The following is a 17,105-nucleotide window of genomic DNA, read 5'->3' on the forward strand; positions in this document are numbered from 1 at the left end:
AGTACCCACAGAGGCCTTGATCACGGGAAAAAAAACGACAAACAAGCAGCGACATTTTTGGATCTAAATAAGGTTACAAAGTATCCTGCATCATTTCATGCGATGCGCCACAGTGCATTGTGGATATAGTGGTCTTTTATTTTTATTGTTCCTGAACTTTTGTATGCATCAAGGTACTTTATAACACAGGGATAAAATTGAAACACCCCAGTGTAATGTGAATAAATATATACAATTAAAAAATATATGATATTGCTGTGAGCTTCATCACAATTATAGCATTTGCAACATTCAATGCAACATTTATCCGTACTACGAGCATATTCTTTTTAGCTTACTCGATTGCATTTTGTGCATACTATTTAGCGAGACAATATACATTATTCATGTCTTTTTGTTGGTGAACTTCCTGTATTTTGTTCAATTCTACGAGACAGTTGCGTATAATACAATGCATCCCTCTAGTGGGCAAAGCAGCCAACAGTATTCTGCATATTATTTAACAAGATAACTTCCATTATTCCTATATCTGTTGTTCACCACATTCCTGTTATTTGTTCTACATAACAATTATGTGTAATCATGTCTATTCATAACACAATTTCCAGTTCAGCACTCTGGTGGGCGAAGCAACCAACAGTGCTTTACAATTGAATCACTTGATTTAATTTGCACCTATGATATTGCTCTTAAAATACTCACATGACTATGCCACAGGTCTGGTTAGAAATAATAGGAAACAACTACGAGCCTACTTCTGTGATCTTGTAAGTTAATACCAGTATGGCGTAAAATCATGTACCCAACTTTATTTTCTCTAATTGGGCACTGTAATGGGATAACCACATTGTAGAGTACTGTTGGTTGCATACCTGTAGGTGGTGGGAAATGGACCCTGCTGTGCAAGGTCTGACATCTATTTTTTCTATCCTCGTTATGCTTTCATGTGGGATTTGTGACTGCTGGGCGGGAGGAGACTGTTATTGCTGTCTCAGAAATGTTGACTTACTTTTTATGTCCCTGTGTAACTGCTGATGTAGTTAAAAGTGGAACAACCGCTATTGCTGTGTACAACCACTGTACCTTGTTTTAAACACGCAGGACCTTTGTGTATTTGCACTATAATGTTTATGAAAAATGCAATAAAAAAAAATACTGAATGGATTTACACCATTTAAAAAAAGGTTTGCATCCTGGACCAAGACCTTCCTTTTTGCCAAATATGGTTTAATTGCGTTTAGTAATTCGAGCTGTAGCCGTGTCTAAAGTTCCAATGAAAATTAGCATGGGGAAACGCGTTCTGGGACCCCCTTTTTTCCGTAAAAAAAGGCATGTGCGTTGTAATACTATGGGCCATATTCTCAAGGAGCTTTCTCCGAGTTAACGGCACTTTATCACCGACAAAGTTGCGATAAATTTATCACCCCATTCACAAGCCAGTGCAAACAGCCGATATCACCAGTTTTCCGGCGATAGCATCCTCAAAAAACATCGACACAGATGACCCCGGCAACTATCGCTAATGAGATGCAGAGTAGGCGGTTCCGTGCAAAAAGCCGCAACAACAACACACCGCAACATTCTCAACGGCCAGCCAGATCAGCGAAAAGACCACGAAACATGAGATAAGGCACGTTAGCAGCAAAAAATCAACACCTGCTCTGACCTGGTACAAAAAGTCTGACGGCAGCCTGCACCACAAAAGGAAGCCCAGCCCAGAGTCATACCTGAAGAACAACAGATGCCAAGGAGCAACTGAACATGTGTAACGGACACCCAAGAGGCCCACAACACCCACCGCCGTCACCCCCAGGACCCACCTCCCCAGCACCCCCCTGGCCAAAGACATGCCACATCAACTACACGGGAACATGTACCAAATAATCCACCTGATGTCGCACAATCACATCTGGTGACATGCATGTGTCATCACCAAAATGAGCATCACACATTCCCCTTCGAAGCAACAAATGAAAATGTATTAAAATAAACACAGAACAGAAATGAAGAGACATGGCGGCTCCCCTCGGGATAATCGGTAGGTCACAGCCTGCAAGACAAAAATCATGATGAGAAGGTGTGTCCTGCGCACTTCAAGGGACAGAGAGAGAGTGAAGGAGAGAGAGAGGAAGAGAGGGAGAGAGAGAGATAGGCGGACAGAGAGGGAGAGAGAGAGATAAACGGACAGAGGGGGGAGAGAGAGATAGACGGACAGAGAGGGGAGAGAGAGACATAGAGGGACAGAGAGGGGGAGAGAGAGATAGACGTACAGAGAGGGGGAGAGAGAGAGAAGAAGAGAGGGACAGGGAGAGTGCCAACACTGCGCACCCAGGCCACACTGCTCACCTGCTGCCACCGGTGTGTCTCCAACCACGTGCCGGTATGTAGTGCAGTTCACCAGCTCCACATCTGAGACTGACCCGTCATCTGAAACAGAGTCCAGATACATGAATGGCACAGTACATACAATTGCACAAGACATCAACGCCTGCCCGCCCCTGCGCACCCAGGCGGATGCACCCCAGTCGCTTTCGCCACCCAGTGGTGCATGCCCGCCCTGCGCACCCAGGCCTCACTGCTCACCTTCCGCCACCGGCATGTAGAAAAGAGGGCCCACCATGTGCCACTGCAAACCACAAGCCCGGAGCCCGCGGACATGGCACCCTCCACATCATGCAGCTCCACTCCGCAGGCCATCAGGTCTCACTTTTGATGCTGGCAGAGAACATACCACTAACTCTGTGACCCACGAGGCCATGCCACATGGCGGTAGGCCCCCGCTGTCCACTGGCTCAGGCCTACACTGCGGTCCAGCAGGGCTCACAAAACCTGAGCAGTCTGGACCGCTGGGACGGGGCATCATCACAGGCTGCACACCCGCTCAGCACTTAAGGTGCCCCTACCTAAGTGCACTGTAAGTCACCGTCTGGTGGCTGTGTGCCTGTGCCGGCCACAGTGTATACGGTGCCACCAAATCTGTGCCCCCCAAGTCATGGACCCTCTATGATTGGGTATCATGGTGCGTATGCCATCATGTGACCTCCGAGCCTGCGAAATGTGATGTCGCAGGCCCCTGGGCCCCCATGCCTACATGCACACCACACGGATACACCGAGAGAGTTTGGAAATGGCATCGAGCATGTGCGCCCGGCCCTTTTTATTGGCAGGGTCACATGTGCTGTGACGCACGTGCTGGATGGGTGTGGTGTGGGTTTACACCAGCCATGAGGGAGTGGATGTGGCATGCTGTGGCATGCTGACAACTAGACCTGTGAGCAGCAGATTCCTACAGGGAAGACCTGGGACATGTAGCATTGTCACCCCCCCCGTAAGCGTCAGCGGAGTGGGCTGGCCTGGCGTATGCCAGTCCAGAGTAAGGGCTTGAACAATGACCCTGGGGCTCTGGGCGTTGTTCCGTATGGGGCTGGACAAGGAAGTAATAAATGCACGTGTCGCTGTTGTTGCATCGGTGCCACCCTGACAACATTCGGCAATGTGTCACCCTGTGACTCAAGTCCAATGACATGAGCCACATGGACGTAAGAGGACTTCACTGACCCTACATTCGTCCATTCTACCAGACTTGAAAGACCATAGACACGACACATCTGTGTGATTCAGAATGTTTAATGCACATTCAGTGGAGTGTTGCATCTGGAGCAGTACAGGGCCATGCAAAGCCCACTTTACAATGTTGGCCCGTGGAGGGCCAGCCAGAGTCCCTTCAGGGATTGACAAGTCCAAAGGGAGGGGAAGAGTTCAGCCCGCAATCTGTTAGCTGTGTCATTGGCAATAAAACAGAATATGGCAGTCCATTGCGAGGTACAAGGTGAGTGTTGCAGAGTGTTCGGGGGGCAGTGGAAGGTGATGATGCAGAGGACAGAACCAAGCTGAAACCGGCCATATGGCGGAGATTAATGCTACAGTTTTCTCCGTACCAGTAAGGTGGTTTCATCTGCATCTTCGTCCTTTGCTGTCTCATGTGCCTTATGTGTGGGTGGTGCTGGCCTTTCTCCTGCACTGTGTGGCAGTGACACCTCAGGGGCGGAGATCTGGATGTAGTGGTAGCAGCAGCATGCATCGGCACCAGGCCTTGTGACAGCAAGGCCATGAGGATGGTTTTGAGGTCATTGTGGAACCCAGCTACCTCTCGCTGGTTTGCAGCCGTGGCATCCGCTCTTTCCGCATTGGCCAACTCCATGGTCTCCATGAGCCTCCACATGAGTCCCAACTCCTAGGCGAGCTCGCTGGAGCCACTCTGACTAGACAGTTGTTCTTGTCTCAGACTCAGGACTCCGGCGATATCAGCCATGGTTCGTTGGAGAGCATAGAGCGGACTGTGGGTGTCCGTTAGGGACTGTGAGTGGTCCCTGATGGGACTTAGACACCCACGTATGGCATCTAGTTTGTCTGCCATGTGGTCAAAGCCCACCCGCACCTGTATAGCCAGCTGCTCCTGGCATCCCAACACACGGCGTTGAAAGGCCATGTGTTCTTCTTGGGGGTCCTGGGAGGCAGCCATGGTGGTGGGTGCTGCCTGCTGTGTGGTCTGTGCAGGGGATGGGGTGTCCCCGTTGCAGCTAGGCTGCCCTGCTCCTGGAGGTGGGCTGCGGAGACTGTCAATGAACTCTTGGAGGGCGTCGGAGTCGAAGCTGTGGTGGTCCTCTTTGTCATCAGAGAAGAAAGGTTCGGGCAGCTCTGCAGGAGGTGTTGATTGTCCCTCTGCAATATGAAGGGGAGCTGCAGTTTGACAATGTGTTCACATGTGTGTTGTCGGATTGTACATGTTCACATACAGACTGCATGACTGTGTACATCGTTGCTGTTTTGGAGGGGCTGCCTATTTGCTGCAGGACAGTGAACATTTCGACAACATCACGGATGTGTATTTGAACTTGTACATTGTCTACTCACATTTCCCTGCAATGTCACTTGTGATTGGCCAGTTTCTACACCCAGTATGTACCAGTTGTGTCCTGTGTTCTGTTGTGGACGTGTTGCGGTTTGTGCCACTTTGTTGTCAGTGTTGATGTGCTCTGCATGTCATGTGTGTGTGCTGCATGGGGGGTGGCCCCTGCTGCTCTGTTTTGCTGCCGCTTATTCCTTTTATGCGGTGCGCCTTTGACTTCTGTGCTCGTACAGTGCTGAAATGTAGCATACTTGGGTACATTGTTCTCTTGGTGGGAGTTGGGGTCTCGGGCATGGTTTGTCTGCAGATGTGCTCAGCTCAATTGTGCATGTGTCCCATTGTGCCCATCTCCCCCCGTACCACCAGTCCCTGGTCGTTACTCACCCTGGTGCTGTTGTGTCCGGTCCTGTTGAGCAGTGTCCGGTCCCCCGACTCCAGCCACCGTCTCCCCACTGATGACTGTGGACACCATTTCCCCCATGTCGTCCAGCTCCTCCTGTGGCGCAAGACTCCCACCTCCAGTCTGCATTGCGCCTTCTGGTTGTTAGCGAGTTTCAGCTTGGTTTTGCGCTTGACATCATTCCAGCGCCTTTTGACCTCTTCCATTGTCCTCTTCAGCACTCCGACTGCATTCACCTTGTCCACGATGGACTGCCATAGTCCATTTTTTGTTGCCAATGACACAGTCAGTCAAAATTACTTTATTCGGTTATTATTAAAAAACATAAAAGTATGTTAAAAATACTCATCAACATTACAAGATTAAAAAGAATTACTACATAAAATCATCTATAAATATAACATCATCGCAGTTCCTAATATGCATATATTATTATAAAATACAGACAGTATAAAAACGTTTCATGTGCAGTGGGGCAAAAATACATAGCAGGATCCGGACACATAAACCTGTTTCAGTTGCTACTTCCTTTTTTTCCTTGCTCTAACTGCTGCTACTAAAAAGCTAGCAATGCTGAAAGTTTCACAAGGATTACTCAACAAGTGCAGGTATAATAGAACTGGTCTGGCCTGCAAAAAACCTTTATTCTTTAAAATTGGAAGGATTTAATGCCTGCGTTTAGATAAATAAAAATCACAGAATAAGACAAAATGTATAGTGTCCGGCCTTGAGAAACAATCGCATGAGCAGGGACCCAGGTCATCTATCTTGGCCCAGCCTAAAGGATCAGCCAGAAAAAAATGTAAATAATTAAACCTAAATCTCGTCAAAACAAAACGATGTTGGGGCTTGGTGACAATGTCCAAGTAAGGCTCCATGAAATAGGAAGTTTTTAGGAGCTGATGGGCACGGACAGTGGGTTTCAATAATTTTGAGGCCTCTCTTTCTAATGATGATATGCACTGAAATGAGGTCTTGGCCCACACAAGATCTTTTTTACATATATTTTCTTGGCTGTCAAACAAGTTTGATCGACCTAACCACTCCGCCGGGCTTTTCAAATGTCTCAACCATGGTATGCTACTTGCCCTATCTAGAGCCATGCAATCTCACATGATCTCTTTATTTAACACCAAATCAGGATTAGACCAGATCGAGATCCATTTAGGAATGGGAGACATCTAATAATAAATAAAAAATCCAGTACTTGTATAGCGCACAAATCACCCCCGAAGGGGTCTCTCGGCGCTGGGGGCCGTTGGGAAGATTAAGCGTGCTATTGCCCAGAGTCGCATGGTGCTGGGCAGACCTCTGCCGCCGGAGCCAGGGATCGAACCGTGATCCCCAGCGTCCAGCGTCAGTCGCCCTGGCCGCGGCGCCACACCTCTCCCCTCAGATCAGAAACATAGCCGAGGCCCACCTCTTGATGAATTATATAAGAGGATATAGATTGGGATACGGAGAGCAGGCTTCTTAGAATTTTTTTTTCAACAATTTGGAGCTCTGTGCAGTTATTATAATCCCAAATTTCAGAGCCATACTTCGCAATAGGGATGCTCTTGGCCTTATAAATATTCAACAAGGCCTGCATAGGCTTGGCGCCCAGCCTCCGGGCAAAATCAAGAACCGCTCCTGTTGATCTAGCCAAAGCGATTCTCTTCGCCCTCCTATGCGGAACCCATGAACACCTATCATCAAATAGGATGCCCAGGTACGGGAATGTGGGGACCCTAGTTAGTTTGATCCCGCCACAGCAAAACGTTTTGGCTACCTTTGACTTACCTCCCAGGCTCATGATATGTGACTTGGACAGGTCAACATTTAAGTCTAATGAGCCCATAAAATTTGTACCAATGACACAGTGGAGGTGACGAACAGTTGTTGATGGCGTTCGACCACCTCCATTATCAGGATCCTGTTTTCCTGCAGACTGATGCGTTTTTTCCTACTCTGCTTCTCCATGCGCTTTTCTGACCCCGAGGTCCCAGGCCGGTCCTCCGGGGGGCTTGTGGGGTTCTGGTTCTCCTCCGTACTTGCTCCGGCAACATCCATTGTGCTTGGCTGTTGTTTGGCATTTGTTTGTCTTTTTTTTCTTTTATGGTGATTTTTCCTTCCTGACGCGTGTGAATTGCAGGCCTGTAGCTGGTTTTCGCTGATTTTTGTATCCCGATCGGCCTCATCGCAGCTTTTTTTGCATTTCGCATCTTTGCCGCGTGGCGTTGATTTTAACGCGGTCAGTTGATGCATTATCTGGGGAATACCGCATGGTGCTGCCGTGTTGTGAATACTTTGGTAACATTGTTGTGTGTAGATTTAGATTCCGTATATAGGTTTCCCGATCTATGCCCTTATATAGGTAAAATTCATATTGACCTTATTTAAGCATAGAAAATCCAGCCCTTATTTAGGCATAGAAAATCCAGCCCTTATTTAGGCCTTGTCCATGCTAACCAAATACAGGTATGGTCTCCTACATCCGTCAATCCACGTCACAACGAGTTCTTGGAAAACCACACTCTTAAGCCTTTAGGAATTTCCCTTGCTTGGATATTGATTTCTCCAAGAACTCATTATTATGCATGAACATCTATTCCTTAGGGATTCATTCATGACGTTCCGATGCCCGACTTTTACGTCAATACAGGCATTCCTAAACACCTTCAAGGTATAAATATACCTGCACTTGCCCTGGCAAACCACGGTTCTGGTACGGTATAGTTAGACTGCCTACTTGCGGTTCGCCACGGCAAGTTCGGAAGGAGATCGAGTTCCAGCCTGATGCACTGACCAGACACTGTCATCCTCCTCGCAGAGAATCCAGCTCCAGTGTTTCTGACTCCCCTTGCGGGGTGTTAGATATCGAGTCCCGGAAAGAGATTCCAACCTCGCACATTCTAAGGTATGGAGCAAACTAGAACTTAGAGAAACGTTTGGCAACTCTTGGCAAAACTAAACTATAGCTAGCTATACTTTAGAAAACAGCACCTACTTCTTACCTCGTACTCCACTTAGGTTAGGTACACTGGGGTAGAACAATTTAGAAGCATCAGATGAGTATTCACATTTTAGCCTGTGTTATTTATGTATGTATTTTATGAATATATGTCATAGCTACAAACCATGCTATTGCAGTATTATTTTATCTTACTACTAACTCTGTACATATTGTACTTTGCAGCCTGTCCTACGATTGTAGCAGTTCATATCTTTTGCACGAGAAATAAGACTGTTCAATAAACCCTTTTTATGGAAACTCCCGTCTCTCTATTTCTATGCAACTCTGTAGAAACAAAGCATGCACGATTGACTGAGTGAAACTGTTATCTATTGTTTCCACGGTTCTGAGATTGTTCCGACTCTAAGGGAAACAAAGTTGTCATGTTTATGCGGTTGTCAGAAACGAATTCCTTCTTGTTTATTCAAGACGTTTCTAGTGACCTCTGAGTTAGCTGGCACACACAAGTAATTAAGTTTAATGTACTCGATAGAGACATACTGACCTCAGTCCTATGTCAAATCTATAGTGTATGTTATTCCAATGCGCAGAACCTATCAGGGATATAGGAATTACACTAAATGGCGCCCAACGGTTTGATAAGGCACTAATTTAACGCTAGATACTGAAGTAACTCAGTCGTGCTTTTCTCAGAGACCCCTACTCATAAAACTCCATAAGACGTCTGGAGTGGGTATGGATGATATCCGCCATAGCTGAGTAGGACGAAAATCCTATGTATTAGCTGTTTGGTTTGTTCAACGTTGAAGGATACAGTGTTCCAAAATATTGTGCACCTTATCTTTGTTCCCTTGAAACTTGCTCTGCAAAATTTCATTAAACAATGTCCGAAAACGGCAAAAACACCGATACTGGTGGGGCTGTACCCGACGATGTTGCGGTACTTTTTGATACTACAGGTTTTAATGAAACCAATGAAAATGCGAAAATCATCGCTCCAAACTGAAGGAGAGCCATCACTCTAAAACTTATAAAACATGACCTAACACCAAGAGGTGGTAGAGCAGTTTTTGTGATAGAGGCACAAGAATCTCACCAGACAGAGGTATTCTATTCATGGATAGTATTCCCAGAGTCAAATCCAGTAACTAAAACGTTTCACTTCTACAAAGAAGATGAACCACCTGAGGAATATATTCCTTTCGAGGATATTGAAATTCCACTCACATACCAGGAGCATGCTCTCTGGTTTAAAGGCACCCTAAAACATTACAATCACATTACCAGGCTCGGTCCAATAGTCCAATAGGTAGACCAGGAGCAACATGCCCGATTTTAGCCAGCTATACACCTCATCCTGACATTGAAGAAATGTCAGATGTAGAATTACTTGCTCAACTCAAGGAGTTAATCAAAATCTACAGACAATTAGTTCAATATGTCATGCGGATTTTCACAGTCCAACCACCATTAACCATTCAAAATCCAGCTCCTCATCAGGGGAATACACTAAATATCACTCCACAGACTTTACACGCAGTCATGGGTAAAATGCCATTCTGGATAGCTCAAAAGATTACTCAAATCGAAGCAGTATTTCCTAAAACTAGCCCTTATGAGAAACACAGAATTCTAACAATCTGTTTACCAATGGGGATCACACCACATCTGGAAGACTGCACCACTTGGAGCACAGTCTTTGCTGCAATCTACACAAAAACACATGGTGTTCCGCATTGGCGGTAATACATGATGTCCTGAAAGAGAATACGGGGCAGAGCCTGCTCTGAATTTAGGTATGAAGTTACTAAAAATTTCGACCAGGTCTCAACAATAATATTATCTAATATTAAAGGAGAAGCAGCATCAGTGGCAATCCGCCAGAAATTAAGGGAACTTGATGAAACAGAAGAACCACAAGAACTAGCCAGAATAATTGAAAAATCCTATGAAGTATTAGGCAGAGACAGTTTGGGAGGGAAAGCAGTTAAACCACACCTGTCTGAAAGTCCTGAAAAGGCCTTTACTAAAAACACTCCTACCTGAAGAGAAAAAAAGAAGTGGGAAAATAGCAAACAGCATTCCCAAGAGAAGCAACCTCATTCCCGAGGCAGGTCCCCTCCAAAGGAGCCCTCTAAAAGGAGGTACAATCTCAGGAATAGGGATAATTTGAGAAAACCTGACAGATATCAAGATACTGATACACGTTCCTCTCGTACCTTTCAGATATCATCACAGACATCCGAAAGAAGAGCACGGTCAGAGAACAAAGAAGAACGTGTGAAGTCCAAAGACGATCAACACGTTCAGAAAAACAAACAAAATCCTCAATTCTCCAAAAAGAAGGTAGCAGGTCTGAAGATCAGACATGCCAAGGATTCTGAGAACACAACTCAAGAATGGAGAATGGGCTCACACAATGTTGGACAGTGCAGCAGAAGTTACAGTAGCTCGCCAGAACCTGAAGGGGCTTCTGGAGACAGTGGACATGAATGAGGACATTCAAGTTGAAACTGCAGACACCAGGGTTAGTTCTCCGCATAGGTTATATGAAATAACACTCCGGATGGAGAGAGACATACCAAGAAAAGTGAAAGCACTCTTTTGGGAGCGACTTTCAAAGGGGTATGATATACTTCTTGCAGAAAAAGAAGTATATCATACCCCTTTGAACCAGAATTTGTCAGGGAGTACCCACATGGCGAAGACATCATTATTGCTAAGCAAGTTCAAGGATGTCGAGTGCACTCCTTCCCTTCATAGATAAATCTGTGTTTGCTTTAACTGCCAAAATGTGCGTGCATAACAGAACTGTGGTCGCCCCAACACAGCATTCTCATCAAAAATGGAAAAAGGGGCAACATTTGGGCCCCTTGCTGTTGCACTGCGAGAATGAGGAAACTTTCCTCTTACAATGAACCATATTTCACCAAGTAAACCAAAGTAATCCATAGTAATCCGATTGATGTTTATGAAACTGATAATCCATGTACTCCATTCTTTTTTAAAGCACTTCAGAGACAGCCAGGTTGAGATGGACTGTTTTATTCCGCATTTTCAAATGCCAAATGCTGCCAAAAGCTTAAACATTGACACGTGCTTTCAACCTTCCTTAGACCAGTACAGTAAATAAACCCAATGCATTTCAAACATAAGTTCTTCTTCAGGGGTACTGCAAATAAATTAAAAAGAACTGCATCAATAATAATACAAAAGCACAAGACATTTTGTTTCTAAAAAACAGTAACGTCAGCTACAGTTTTACCAAGGTCTGCCACTGGATTCCCATGTTTCATACCTCCCCTCTTGAAAACTCGTGCTAACAAAATTATAATACAGAAAAAATTAACAAAGATTTCCTCGCCCAAACTCCCTTGTTATAATACAAAACCATCAAGAAACAGTGTACATTTACCTCCTATAACCAGCAACTCAGAATCTGCGTGTCTTCCCTTGTTTGCAAAAAATCAACAACTATCCTCCTTCCACAACCCTTTGTTAAATCCTGTTTACACACGTTTTCCCCATTAGACCTAAATTAGACCAAGTCCCGTACCCTGCTGTGTGCTTTGGTGCTTATAAGCGAAACTAAAAACTACCCATCCCATAATCCACTAACCTAGGAATCAAACACCACATCAGGGATTAAAACAAATCAGAGCTGATACTCCTAAACCATGAATAATTTATGAACATAATTAATAATAAAAACCTCTTACTGTGATGCACTAACAAAGAATACTGAAATAAACATTAAGAGTGATAGCTAGAATCGATGACTTACAACATAAGAAAGAGTCCATGATGTAATTAGCAGCCCTCTAAGGGTCGAGTCAACTTCCTTAAGAATGAAACAGATGCAGTCCAAACTTGATATTCTGTAAACGATGATCTTAAGGTCCTGGATATTATCCTGTCTCCAAAGTGATGTATGTGTTGTAACTCACTTGATTCAGTATTTAATCACTCCTGGGGTGCAACTCACGTTTTGGGACGTTTATAATTGCTAAGCAAGTTCAAGGATGTCGAGTGCACTCCTTCGCTTCATAGATAAATCTGTGTTTGCTTTAACTGCCAAATGTGCATGCGTAACAGCGCTGTGGTCGCCCCAACAAAGCATTATCATCAAAATTAGAAAAAGGGGCAACATTTGGGCCCCTTGCTGTTGCACTGCGAGAATGAGGAAACTTTCCTCTTACAATGAACCATATTCCACCTAGTAAACCAAAGTAATCCATAGTAATCCAATTGACGTTTACGAAACTGATAATCCATGTACTCCATTCTTTTTTAAATCACTTCAGAGACAGCCAGGTTGAGATGGAATGTTTTATTCTGCATTTCCAAATGCCAAATGCTGCCAAAAGCTTAAACATTGACTCGTGCTTTCAACCTTCCTTAGACCAGTACAGTAAATAAACCCAATGCATTTCGAACATAAGTTCTTCTTCAGGGGTACTGCAAATAAATTAAAAAGAACGGCATCAATAATAATACAAAAGCACAAGACATTTAGTTTCTAAAAAACAGTAACGTCAGCTACAGTTTTACCCAGGTCTGCCACTGGATTCCCATGTTTCCTACCTCCCCTCTTGAAAACCTGTGCTAACAAAAATATAATACAGAAAAAATTGACAAAGATTTCCTCGCCCAAACTGCCTTGATATAATACAAAACCATCAAGAAACAGTGTACATTTACCTCCTAAAACCGGCAACTCAGAATCTGCGTGTCTTCCCTTGTTTGCAGAAAATCCACAACTTTCCTCTTTCCACAACCCTTTCTTAAATCCTGTTTGCACACGTTTTCCCCATTAGATCTAAATTAGACCAAGTCCCGTGCCCTGCTGTGTCCTTTGGTGCTTATAAGCGAAACTAAAAACTACCCATCTCATAATGCACTAACCTAGGAATCGAACACCATATCAGGGATTAAAACAAATCAGAGCTGATACTCCTAAACCATTAATAATTTACGAATATAATTAATAATAAAAACCTCTTACTGTGATGCACTAACAAAGAATACTGAAATAAACATTAAGAGTGATATCTAGAATCGATGACTTACAACATAAAAAAAAGTCCATGATGTAATTAGCAGCCCTCTAAGTGTCGAGTCAACTTCCTTTAGAATGAAACAGATGCAGTCCAAACTTGATGTTTTGTAAATGATGATCTTAAGGTCCTGGATGTTATCCTGTCTCCAAAGTGATGTATGTGTTGTAACTCACTTGATTCAGTATTTAATCACTCCTGGGGTGCAACTCGTGTTTTGGGACGTATATAATTGCTAAGCAAGTTCAAGGATGTTGAGTGCACTCCTTCCCTTCATAGATAAATCGGATTGACGTTTACGAAACTGATAATCCATGTACTCCATTCTTTTTTAAATCACTGCAGAGACAGCCAGGTTGAGATGGAATGTTTTATTCCGCATTTTCAAATGCCAAATGCTGCCAAAAGCTTAAACATTGACACATGCTTTCAACCTTTCTTAGACCAGTACAGTAAATAAACCCAATGCATTTCGAACATTAGTTCTTATTCAGGGGTAGTGCAAATAAATTAAAAAGAACTGCATCAATAATAATACAAAAGCACAAGACATTTAGTTTAAAAAAAACAGCAACGTCAGCTACAGTTTTACCCAGGTCTGCCACTGGATTCCCATGTTTCCTACCTCCTCTCTTGAAAACCCGTGCTAACAAAAATATAATACAGAAAAAAATTACAATGATTTCCTCGCCCAAACTCCCTTGTTATAATATAAAACCATCAAGAAACAGTGTAGATTTACCTCCTAAAACCGGCAACTCAGAATCTGCGTGTCTTCCCTTGTTTGCAGAAAATCAACAACTTTCCTCCTTCCACAACCCTATCTTAAATCCTGTTTGCACACATTTTCCCCATTAGACCTAAATTAGACCAAGTCCCGTGCCTTGCTGTGTCCTTTAGTGCTTATAAGCAAAACTACGATCTTAAGGTCCTGGATGTTACCCATCCCATAATTATTATTGATGCAGTTTATTTATTTGCAGTACCCCTGAAGAAGAACTTATGTTCGAAATGTATTGGGTTTATTTACTGTACTAGTCTAAGGAAGATGAAAGCACGTGTCAATGTTGAAGCTTTTGGCAGCATTTCCTCATTCTCGCAGTGCAACAGCAAGGTGCCCAAATGTTTCTCCTTTTTCCAATTTTGAAGACATCATTATGCCAGCCTTGTGTCAGTACATTTAAAATATACTTATGCCAGGAAATGGGCAGAGGCCCAGGCCCCAGCATTATACAAGAATCATGTAGGATGGGATGAGGACTCACCTCACCACAAAATCCAGTTAAAAAATCAACCAGCTGCACAACGGCAGTACCCAGTTAAGCAAGAAGCTAAAAAAGAAGTCAGGGAGATCTTAGATCATCTTGAATACCAGAGGGTGATTGAAACATGCACCTCATCAATGAACAATCCATTGTTTCCTGTCTCCAAACGAGACAATACATATCATCTAGTTTTGGATTACAGACACCTAAACTCTTGTTGTAAAACATTTGCAGTACAAAATGCACACAGTACAGCATTAATGAATAACATTGTGCGTAAAAAGTACAAAACCACATTAGACATTTCAAATGGTTTCTTTTGTCAAAACATTGCACCTGAAAGTAGATATTTGACCGCTTTCTCAATAATGGGGACTCAGCATCAATTTTGTCGACTCCCACAGGGGTTCAAAAACAGCCCGGGGTTATTCTAAGCAAGGGCAACAAATTTATGATGACAAGGCATTGTCATATGTCAGTGATATATTTCTGACAGACGATGATCTGGACAGACACTTGAACAGGGTGAACACCATTATATTAGGCTTCGCCTCTGAGGGTTACAAATTCAACTTTAAAAAGTCCAGAATTGCCCATCTCAACGTCCTTTTCCTAAGATATGAACTTTCAAGTGAAGGCAAAAGCCTGGCAGCTAACTTTTTAGAACAGTGTGCGCTGCTCCAACCTACAAAAACGCTGAAATCTTACAGTCAATTCTAGGTTTCCTGAATTTTGAAAGAACATACATTCTAAACTACGCAGAGAGGGTTAAACCTCTCTCCGAATTAATCAAACCTGATTTCAAAGCCACAACTTGGACACAAGAACACACAGAAATTCTGCGTTCACTTCAAACAGACATGTTAGCAACAAAACACTTGCAAACACATGTAAACGTACGCAACTCAGTGATCCGAATCATTCCGGGTCAATGCAGATTCACCTACTTAACTTTTAACGAAGGTGAAAAAGTACCAATCACATACAAATCACACTTGTATACACAAGCAGAAATGAAATTCACTTCTACAGAAAAAATTCTGACAGCAGTTCAAACCGCTGTAGCAAAAGAAAGAGCCCTAACACAGAGGAAATGCATTATGGTCGTCACCCCTGTACCAGCCTTAGAGGCAGTTACAAAAGCGAGTATTCCGAATGCAAAAGCTTTACATCCGAGATGGATACAATGGGTTAGTAATCTTGCTGCAACTGATGTTGAATATGTTTTTGATCCTTACCTGAAAACACAAGCATTCCTGCAATACGAACACAAATGTCCTCTGCTTACTGAAATTCTCCCTCTTGATCAGTACGAATTTATAATTTATACTGTAGGATCTGCACAACCCGCTACATGGAGTAAACAAGCTTACAGTGCAGCATGCGCGATCGTTAAAGGTCGTATGCGAGATGGCAAATTCAGACCAATGGTCACAAAAACGCAATCTCTAGGAGATTGTACAGCTCAGCGAGCTGGACTACAAGCATTCAAGATGGCACTTGAAAACACGGATCACGAATTCCCCACACTCATAGGGCCCGATTCACAGAACTAACTTAAGACAAAATCCTAAACTTACTACCATTTTGGTATTCACAGAAGGCACTTACTCATTTTGGTATTCACAGAAGGCACTTACTCATTTCGGTATTCACAGAAGTTAGGAGTCCTAACTTTCGGACTCCTAAATGCCTTCTGTGAATACCGAAAGTCTTAAAATTAGAATTTTTCTCAGTTTAGTAGTGGTAAAGTTAGGACTCCTAACTTTAGGACTCCTAAATGCCTTCTGTGAATACCTAAAGTCGTAAAGTTAGGGTTTTTCTCAGTTTAGGAGCAGTATTTGATTAAAAAGCAGAGCAAGAAAAGGAGAGATCTCTTCCACCAACTTCTTGTATATTTCAGCTGGTAGGCCATCGGGCCCTGCCGCCTTACCACTCTTACTTCCACATATTGCGGCCACCACTTCTTCCTCCATAACTGCCATATCTAAAAAAGCTCTTTGATCCGATGAGAGCGAAGGTAGAGATGTATTATTTAGCCACTCTCTAATGCATTCTGGGGAGATGTCTTTGTCCTCTTGATAGATCTCCTGAAAGAAATCTTTAAATGCCGTTCTAATTTCTGCATTAGACGTTAAAGTCCCAGAGCTGGAAGTGATTGAATTAATTGTATTACGGACCTGGTCAGTTCTGGATTTCCAAGCGAGCAGTTTGCCAGCCCCTTCGCCAAATTCAAAATGGGCTAGTTTGCTAACTTCCCATCTACGGAGCAGGCGTTGACTTAGAACCGAAGCCAATTGCATTTTAAGCTCAAGCTGAAATAAGACTGGGAGTACTACTACTACAGGAGTCTAATTCCGCCTGTGCTAATAAGAGATTGGCTTCAATAGACGCTACTTCCTGAGTATACTGCCACCTGCGAAATGTGACCATATTTTTAATAGCTCCACGCAGGAAGCATTTGAACGCATCCCATACAGTGTTGGTACCTGCTGTGGCTATATTAAATTGCATAAAT

This window comes from Triturus cristatus, chromosome 4_2 (assembly GCF_964204655.1).
Source record: "Triturus cristatus chromosome 4_2, aTriCri1.1, whole genome shotgun sequence".
Taxonomy (NCBI): Eukaryota; Metazoa; Chordata; class Amphibia; order Caudata; family Salamandridae; genus Triturus; species Triturus cristatus.